Source organism: Zalophus californianus, chromosome 15 (genome assembly GCF_009762305.2).
Source record: "Zalophus californianus isolate mZalCal1 chromosome 15, mZalCal1.pri.v2, whole genome shotgun sequence".
Classification (NCBI taxonomy): Eukaryota; Metazoa; Chordata; class Mammalia; order Carnivora; family Otariidae; genus Zalophus; species Zalophus californianus.
The window spans coordinates 76,552,651-76,563,136 of record NC_045609.1 but is presented as its reverse complement, the minus strand read 5'-3'; positions in this window follow the sequence as shown (position 1 = coordinate 76,563,136).

Below are 10,486 nucleotides of genomic sequence, written 5' to 3'. Positions count from 1 at the left end.
CCCTCCGGCCCCACCCTCCTACAAGGCCCCGCCTCCCGGGGCCCGCCTCCGCCCTGGAGGCCCCGCCCCCGACGCCTCGACTTCCGGCTCTCCAACTCACCTTCAGCCGGTGACTTTTTACCCTCAGAAAACAACCTCAGCCTTGGCATTTTCCCTCACTTCCTCTAATCCAGATCTTCTTAAGCCCTCTCCTCAACCAACTCCAATCTTCCCTCCCCTCCTCAGGCTTTTCTCATTCTCCCTCAGCTCTCCAGACCGGCTAAAAAGAGGCGTCCTGAGTATGGAGGAAGGACATTCATTCATTCATTCAGTCAGTCTGCCAGCCAGCCATCACAAAACAAAAAACAAAAAACAAAAACCTGAAGACTTAAAAAGACTTTGGGAATACAGTATTGAGCAAGACAGAACATTCTAGTGGAGGGAGACAGACAACTGCGGAGTAAAATAATCCTAAAATTTTATTGAGAGAGGGAGCAACCATATGAGGGGGGTAGGGTCAGAGGGAGAAGCAGACTCCCTGCCGAGCAGGGAGCCCGATGTGGGACTCGATCCCGGGACTCCAGGATCATGACCCCAGCCGAAGGCAGTCGCTTAACCAACTGAGCCACCCAGGCGCCCCTCCCCCACCATTATTTTGAAGCAAATCCCTTTTAAATCCGTGTCCACATGAAAAATACAAAACCTGCTGAATTGAAAGTGATAAGTCATCATCTTCGTCTTTGCTGTTACCAGATAAAGTCAGAATTTAACCCAACCTCAATCAGAAGTACCTTCAAGTAGGACTAAGATGCCTGAAATAATTAGTTTTTGTTTTGAAGCAGTTTTTAAAATCACACCAGACATAAATACAGGAAGCCATTCCCAGATAAATGCACTCCTTTGAGACACTGAAAATATAGACAGTTTTGCTAAACGCAAGCAATGTTCTTCTACACTAGAGGAACAGAATGTTTAGGTGTTTGTAAAAATCTCGATAGACTATTATTTCAAAGGACAATGGAACGCAGGGAACAGGGTGAAGGGGGTGTGCTGCTTTAAAACAGGTTTGGAGGAAGGCTTCTCTGAGGAAGGGTTATTTAAACCCAGATCTGAATGAGGAAAAGGAGCCAGGCAGTTTGGTTGCGTCCCTCCTTGTGGAGCCTCTGTGCCTCTAACCCCAAATCTCACAAAACTAATTAATTAGGGAGGGTCTTTGGTGTCTACAGGAATACAAACCCACCCCCATCTCATTTGATATGTTTTAAAATATTTAATATGAACTATTTCATAAATATATACCAATTGAAGAAAAACATGCGGTTATCACCCAGTTTAAGAAATAAAGCATTACAAATGTAGTTGAAGCCCTTCCCTTCTCTAATCTCCTTCCCCTCTCTGTCCCACAGAGGTAACCACTCTACTAAATGTGGTCATTGTCATTTTCCTATATGTTTTTAAGTTTTGGTTTATTTGTATGTTTCACTCAGCAAAATATTGTACTCTTTATTTTAAAACTTTACACCAGTACAACAGTAGCTAACATTTACTGAATGGCAGGCACTGTTCTAGGTATTTTACTTGTATTAACTTCCCTAAATCCTCACAATACCCCTGTGTATAAATCCTATTATGAGCCCCAATTTACAGGTGAGAAAACTGAAAAGTGACACAATTTGCCCAGGATCACATAGCTTGCAAGTGGTGGTAGCAGGATGTGGACCCAAGCAAGGGGACTCCAGCTACACAAGAGATCACTTGTGTACAAAGCCCGCTATTCTGTTGTATGCTATTTGTATTCATTTGTAAGTTGCCTTTTTGCTCAATTTTGTTTTTTAAAATATTTATCCAAGTTAAGGGGTGCCTGGGTGGCTCAGTCGTTAAGCATCTGCCTTCGGCTCAGGTCATGGTCCCAGGGTTCTGGGATCGAGCCCCGCATCAGGCTCCCTGCTTGGCAGGAGGCTTGCTTCTCCCTCTCCTACTCCCCCTGCTTGTGTTCCCTCTCTGTCTCTCTCTCTCTGTCAAATAAATAAGTAAAATCTTTTTAAAAATAATAATAAAATATTTATCCAAGTTAATACTTATAATTATGGTTCAGTAATTTTAACTGAATAATACTCTGAGTATGGAAATACGATTAGTTCCATCAGCTGCTAATGACAATATGTTTCCTGCTTTTTACTTTATGATCACAGTGCTACTGTATTTTGAACAAGTCTCCCTGTTCTAACCTGTTCTTTCCGTTGGGAAAAATTCTATATCTTCAAGGTTCAAATACCATTTTTTCCCTAAACTCAGGCAAAATTAATTTCTCCCTCTTCCAAGGTCTAATAGCATTTGGCCATTGAACTAGGATTGGAGTATATATGGTTCTTCTGTTCTCTCATTAGACCGGAACTTCCGGAGGGCAGCATCCTGAATTATGCCCCTTGGATCGATTCCCTGTGCTTTCTATTGTATTACATAGTTGCTAATGTTGCTAGTTCTCACAGAAAATACAAACGTATTAGGGGCTAAGGAGTGGGATGCAGATTCAGAGTCAGTTTGGAAGCCAGGTAGACACTTGCACTCATGTTTCACTGGCCTCTGCAATCTCTTGCAAGGTTCTATGGATGAAGTGTTTGCAGGGAAAATAGATCCCCTCGTGGATTCCTTTAACATCAACAATACAACAATCTTCTTCAATCTGCACCTCAAATATCTGCTTTTGGTGAAGGTCACTGTTATCCAATCAGCTAGGATAAGTATACAAAATCCTACCATATTTCAGCTACTGTTATGGGCTGGAATGACTCCATAATTACAGAGCATAGCACTAAACCCACTGCCTCAGAACGTGATCATCTGTGGAGACAGGGCCTTTAAAGAGGTAAGTTAGTTAAAATGAGGCTGTAAGCATCGGCCCCAATCCAATCTGACCTGTGTCCTTATAAGAAGAGGAAATTTGGGGGCGCCTGGGTGGCTCAGTTGGTTAAGCGACTGCCTTCGGCTCAGGTCATGATCCTGGAGTCCCTGGATCGAGTCCCATATCGGGCTCCCTGCTCAGAAGGGAGTCTGCTTCTCCCTCTGACCCTCCCCCCATCTCATGTGCTTTCTCTCTCTCTCAAATAAATAAATAAAATCTTAAAAAAAAAAAAAAAGGAAGAGGAAATTTGGACACACAAAGAGATCCTAGGGGTGTGCCTGCACAGAGGAAAGGCATCTGCAAGCCAAGGAGAGAGGTCTCAGAAGACATTAAACCTGCCAACACCTTGATCCTGGACTTTCAACCTTTTGAACTGTGAGAAAATAAATTTCTGTTGTTTAAGCCACCCAGTCTCTGGTATTTGTGGTGGTGGCCATAGGAAACCAATACAGCTACTCTTTGGCCACTTGTATTGGATGTATTTGAAGCTCCCTACTGGAGATTATATTTCTGTGGGGTTTCCCCCCTCTTCTCAGGTAAAAGAGAAACTTGAAAAAATTGCCTTTGAATCACTAAGGGGAACCGCCTCTTCTCTCTGCAGTAAAGGTGTGGGCCCCTTGAGTTCACCAGCAGTCTTCCTGGGATGGGCAATTGCTCCTTTGTCTGGGATTAGATATACAGTCACGTCCTTTTGTGGCTGGGATGTTTAAGATGTGGAGGACTCCCAAGGGAATCCCCATAGCTCCAGGGAGAGAAAGCAACAAAGGGTCTGTGTGCTTGGAGTGGTGGACTGTGGAACAAGCCCTAGCCTGCTGGAGCCAGAGTAAGAGTTCATCAGTGAATTGGGGAGAGCTATTCCTCCTCCCCTCAAAAGCAGTACTAGGATCTGTGCCCCAAGGAACATCACAGGTCACTGTATGGTGGCCAGATGATGCAGGCTCAGTCTGCCAGAATGATCTGGGAGACCATGAGAGCCACAACCAGAAGCAGAGTGCCCAGAACGACCTCACATCTCCCTGGATTTGTTTGCTGGCCGCCCAAGAGTAAGCCCCTGCAGTGTGGGACAACTGGAAAAAAAACCTTAAGAAATACTAAATTCACAGGGTGCCTGGGTGGCTCATTCGTTTAAGCATCTGACTCTTGATTTTAGCTCACGTGATCTCAGGGTGGCGAGATCAGGCTCCATGCATGGAGCCTGCTTGAGAGTCTCTCTCTCCTCCTTTTGCCCCTCCCCCCTCACTGGCACTCTGTTTCTCTCTCTCTCTCTCTCTCTCTAAAATAAATACAATCTTTAAAAAAAAGGAAATACTAAATTCACTGGTAATAAGGCAGGTGGATGCTCTAGAATTTATTATGAAGGCTAAAAGCAATATGAGCATAACTGCTTATTGAGTTTGTGAAAGTTCATACTGACTTCACCTAGGAAATACCCTGTTTTGTTCAATATGGGTTTTATGTATTTAAAGAAGATGTGTTAATGAACTGAAGCCTTTCTGGGAAGGCAGTTTGGCAGTATCTATCAAAATGGAGAAGTGCATACTCAGCAATTTACTTTAGGGATATGAGGTAAAGGAAGGTATGAACTGTATCATAAAAATGTAAATATACATATTTGGAAATGTATAAATATATATTTATAAATATGTATAAATGTATATATTTAATACATAACTGTATTAAATGTACTAGTATAAGGTCCATAACTGTAAAAATGTCATAGAACAATACTGAAAAATATTCCAGTGCTAATAACAACGGTTTTCTTGGGCACCTGGTGGCTCAGTCAGTTAAACGGCAGCCTTCGGCTCAGGTCATGATCCCAGGGTCCTGGGATCGAGTCCCGCATCAGGCTCCGTGCTCAGGGGAGAGCCTGCTTCTCCCTCTCCCTCTCCCTGCCTCTCTGCCTACTTGTGCTCTCTCTCTATCTCTCTGTCAAATAAATAAATAAAATCTTTAAAAAAATGGTTTTCTTTAGGTGGGTAAGACCAGCTATTTTTCCTCCTCCTTTTAACTCCATTTCACAATTTAAAAAATACTGTATGTATTGCTTGCAGTAGTTCAAATTAAAAAAAAAAATCCCTGAAAATGCGGATGCCTCCTACAGCTGAAAGTGTTTTTTTTTTTCCTTCTTAATGGTATATAGAATGACAGGCTTAGTCACTGATGGCATTTCTAGGTTTTACGAACAACGGTAAACAGAAAAAATGAGAAAACATGTTAAATCCATAGGCCCCAGATCTCCTGTCCTTTCCACTTCATCAAGGTCATTTGCTGAATCTTACAGAGACATATTTTGCTCAAAATACATAATTTTCTGTGGTATTTGGGCTTAGGGAATCATTTTCCATTAAATTGGCAGGAATATAGGATCAGGAAAACTCGACTTCCCTTACACAGAGTGCAAACATTTGCAAAGCGTACTGTGCCATGGGCCAAAGGCTGGGGAGATGGATACACGAGATAACCACAGCAGAATTCTTGCCTCTGACCACCTTACCTTCAGGTGAGAAAAGAGAAAAGGAAGAGGAAAGGCATGACCAGATCTGTTGCTTCTGGGATTTCAGACTTAAAGATCCAAACTTGAGGAAAGAGAAAAAGGAGAAAATCTCAGAGGCGGAAGAGCAGGAAAGCATCTTAAGTGTATTGCCTCTCCTTGCTCCAGGTTGGGGAGCTCCTGCTGTGTCTCCTGCGGTCCCTGATGCATGCCAGGCACTCTCTCTTCTCCGTGAATGAGTTAGGGAGCAGCCCCCGTGTGGCCAAGGCCCACAGGTGCCGCCTTTGTCTCTGGCAAATAGGCAGCATGCAGAAAATAAATGAGGATGAAGATGATGATGGACAGATACTAAAATAAAGGATTTGAGTTAGATGGTGGTGGGTGTAGGGAGGGAGGGATAATGAAGGCTGTGGCCAGGCTCAGGATACCAGGCAGGGGTGGAGAAGATGGGCAGGTGGGAGAAGAAAGGAATTGACACCTCCCTCCCTTCAATTTCACTCCTGGGTGCTGTCAGACCTGCCAGACAGGTTCACAAAGTTAAGGGAAAAGGAGTAGAGAGGGTGGAGAAGGGGAGGCATTCTTAACATTTAGCAATAAAGCTGCACTGTCATAGATGGAAGGAGTTGGGGTGCGGAAACAGATGAGCCTGAGTTCAAAGCTCAGCTCTGCCCATCTTGGCTGCAAACCCTCACTCATGTTGTCCACCTTCTGTGTGCTTGTTTCCTCAGTGACCAAATGGACTAATCGTACTTTCTTCTGTACCTCTCCCAATGAAAGTTTGAATCAAGAAAAATCTTTTTGGGACGCCTTGGTAGCTCAGTCGGTTAAGCATCTGCCTTCGGCTCAGGCCATGATCCCAGAGTCCCGCGTTGGGCTCCTTGCTCAGCAGGGAGCCTGCTTCTCCCTCTGCTTGCCTCTCCCTCTGCTTGTGCTCTCTCTTTCTCTCTGACAAATAAATAAATAAAATCTTAAAAAAAATCTTTCTTATTATTTTATATTTTTTAAAGTAATCTCTACACCCAATGTGGGACTCAAACTCACAACCCTGAAATCACGAGTGGCACGCTCTACTGACTGAGCCAGCCGTGCACCCCTCAAGAAGAATCTTTATGTTAATATTATAGATAAAGGGCTCCACAAGACCACTCCCAGATTCAATTATTTCTTAGAGGGACCCACAGGATTCAGTACATAGCTGTGCTCATGGCTAGGCTTTGTCAGTAAAGGGAAAAGGCACACGGGGTGATATCCAAAGGAAAGTAAGGCCAAACTTCCAAGAGTCCTCTCTGCAGAGTCATACAGGACACGTTTCATTCCTCCAGCAACAAGTTGTGACAACGCAAGTGAAATATTATGGACAAAGGAAGCTCGTTAGAGGCAGGTTTTTATTGTGGGCAGTCATGTGCTACCTTCTGCCTAGCACGTACACAAACTCCAGTCTCTCAGAAGGAAACAGGTATTCAGCATGAACCCCATTGTTTGTGCAAGTAGTCTAGATAGTCGCTCTGCTCAACTTCAAGAATGCTGGGAGTACTCCTGAAATCCAAGTTCACAAATAACAGCCAAGGACCTACCTTATCAGTAGGCTCTTCTAATGATAGCTGGCCAGGGCCTGCTACGTCTTATTTGCACAGCCTGCTTGTTCTTTGCTCCCCAGGAAAACAGTAAGCAAATATTGGCACTGATATGGATTTGGAAAACTGGGCATGTGGATAAGAGACCTCAACATCTTCTACAGATGTTCTAATTCCCAGGGTCCCTGTGAGTCCTGGTTCTTCTTTTCATCATTTTTCCTTAATCGTATTTAATCAAAGATTAGGCACTGTCAGCCAAAAGAGCATTGGGATGTCAGCTCTTTTAAAAGATTCCAGGCTTGCCTGGGGCCCAAGAAGTTCCATCTGAAAGGGGCTTTAGTCAAATGCCTTGCCACTCTGTCTTGATGGTTAACTGGCTTCCTGTCTGTGTGAGCGTTCCAGAACATTCCCAAGGGAAAGTCATCCTTCCTGTGTTCTCCACAGCATGAGGGTGCTAATATTGGAACCTGAGTAGACCCCAAGCCCCAAGAAGCCCGGCTTTCAAGCTGTGTGGTATTAAAAGAAACAGATCAGTAAGATAATGTAATTGAGATAAATTCTGATCTGTACTGGCATTTTTCAAAGAATATGAAAGATGATAGAATTCATTACTTACAGTGGTATGTCTTAAAATCCCTTTCCCCTCATATTTTATAAATAGACATTTTATTTTTCTTTTATCATTTTTAATTTTTCAAATCTTTGGATGCCAAAATCTGGGAAAAATATTTTATTTTAGAATAGTTTTAGATTTACAGAAAAGTTGCAGAGAGAGAACAGAGAGTTACCACATACCCCCAATCAGTTTCTTCTTTTAGTAACATCTTACACCAATATGGTACATTTGTCACAACTAATGAACCTATACTGATACTCTAGTAACTAAAGTCCATGTTTTTTCCTTAGTTTTTACCTAATGTCCTTGTTCTGTTCCAGGCTCCTATTTAGGATAACATTATATTTAGTCAAAATGTTTCCTTAGGCTCCTCTTGGCTGTGACGGTTTCTCAGACTTTCCTTGTTTTTGATGACCTTGACAGTTTTGAAGAGTGCCGGCCAGGACTTGATTTGTCTGATGTTTTTCCAATGGGTCCTGTGTTTTGGGGAGGAAGACCATAGAAGTGCCCCTGTCGTCACATCGGATCAAGGGTACCTTGAGGTGTTAACCTTGATCACCTGGCTGAGGCAGTGTTTGTCGGGTTTCTCTCCTGTAAAGTTACTCTTTCCCCCCTTTCTTTTTCTTTTTTTCTTTATTTTATTTTTTAAAGATTTTATTTATTTATTTGACAGAGAGAGGGCACAAGCAGGGAGAATGGCAGGCAGAGGGAGAGGGAGAAGCAGGCTCCCCACTGAGCAGGGAGCCCGACGTGGGGCTCGATCCCAGGACCCTGGGATCATGACCTGAGCCAAAGGCAGTCACTTAACCACTGAGCCATCCAGGTGCCCTCTTTTTCTTTTTTTTTTAAAGATTTTATTTATTTGAGGGAGAGAGAGAACACGAGTGGGGGTGGGGGGAGGTGCAGAGGGACAAGCAGACTCCCCGCTGAGCACAGAACCCAACATGGGACTCGATCCCAGGACCCTGAGATCATGACCTGAGCAGAATGCAGATGCTTAACCGAGACACCCAGGCACCCCTCTTTCCCCCTTTCTTTTTTTTTTTTTAACATTTTATTTATTTATTTGACAGAGAGACAGAGCACAAGTAGGCAGAGTGGCAGGCAGTGGGAGAGGGAGAAGCAGGCTCTCCGCTGAGAAGGTAGTCCGACATGGGGCTCGATCCTAGGACCCTGGGATCATGACCTGAGCCGAAGGCACACACTCAAATGACTGAGCCATCCAGGCGCCCCTCTTCCCCCCTTTCTATGCTGTCCGCTTTGGAGAGAAGTCACTACACCCAGCCCACACTTAAGGAGTGGGGCGTTAAGCTCCACCTCCTCCAAGGCAAAGCATCTACGTAAACTATTTGAATTCTTCTCTATGGGAAATTTGTCTATTCTCTCCCATTTATTTCCTTATTCAATTGTGCATATCGGCGTGGACTCCCTCCATGTTTTTGTGAACCATTGCTCCCGTTCAACGGCATAGGTTCTGAAATCTCTCCCTGCTCCTCTCACAAATAGCTCTTCCTGTTGTCATCTTCTGGCTTTCCTTTTCTTCCCCATGAGCTTCCCCACCCCTCTATTCTCTCTCTCTCATCTCAGCCCTCCCCTACTCGAATCTCCTACCCGAGTTCAGCTGTCCTCCCAACTGATTACCTTATGTACCTAAGAAAGAATAGGTGGAGCAAAGGGAGAGAGCAAGGGGCAAATGCCCACTAGTCAGTGGACTACTATAGTAGTTGAGGGGACAGGAAGAGGCTGTGAATATTTCATGAACTGATTACTTGGTCTCTCTTATATGCACATATGTGAAAATGATTTCTAGAGAGCTTGTATCGGGGACTGTGTGAGGAGCACTACAGGTAGTATCTCCTTCAAACCACAAACAACTCATCATGCCTATTTCACAGATGAGAAAATGGAGACTCGGTGAGATTACTTGCCCAATACCCTAGTGCTAATAAATGGCAAAGCTGGGGTTTGGAGCCATCTGGCTCCAAATGTGACACGCTTATGGGCTGAACTGAGATGCATTTATAATCCTAAATTCCCTAGGAAATGAAACTTACCCCCTAGTTCTAAAAACACTAGTGTGGAGTACCATAACACGTGTTTGTAGTCTCAGATTCCTTCTATAAGGGCTTTTGCTTAACAGTCTTGATTTGTACAGTTAAACCTTATACAGTCTTGCCCTTTCCTTCTACTGAGCCGTACCTTTGTTCTCTTTCATGCAAAGTCACTTTAGAATTTTAGACTCCGTTCGTGTTTCATTCTTCTTTCTCTAGAAATTAATATGGGGAAACCTGTCTCTGTATTAGTTTTCCATTGCTGTGTAACAAATTACTACAAACTTAGTGGCTTAAAACAACACCCATTTATCAGCTCACAGCTCTATAGACCAGAAGTCCAAGCATGGCGTGACTGGGTCTCTGTTCAGGCTGTTGCCAGGCTAAAGTCTGGGTGATGGCAAGGCTGCGTTCCTTCCTGGAGGCTCTGCAGAAGAATTTCCCTCTAAAATCATCCAAGTTGTTGATGGAATTCAGCTCCTTGCAGTTGTGGACTGATGCCTCTGTGCACTAGCTGGGTTTTGGCCCGGGGCTGCCCTCAGCTACTAGAGGTTGCCTACAGTTCCTTGCTGTGCATCTCCTTCCATTTATCCTTTCATGCTCTGAATCTCTTACTTCCTCTGCCTCAGACTTCTAGACCCGGATTTGTAGGGCTCATGTGATTGGTTAGACCCACCCAGATGAAATCTCTTCTTGAAGTCAACTATGATACATAATATAACCTAATCACAGAAGTAACACCGCATCATATTTATAGTCTCAGGTATTATACAGGGCATGTACATCAGGGAGTGGAAATCTTGTGGACATTTTCGAATTCTGCTGACCACAGTCTCTATTCCTTTATTTATTCACACATCACATATTTAC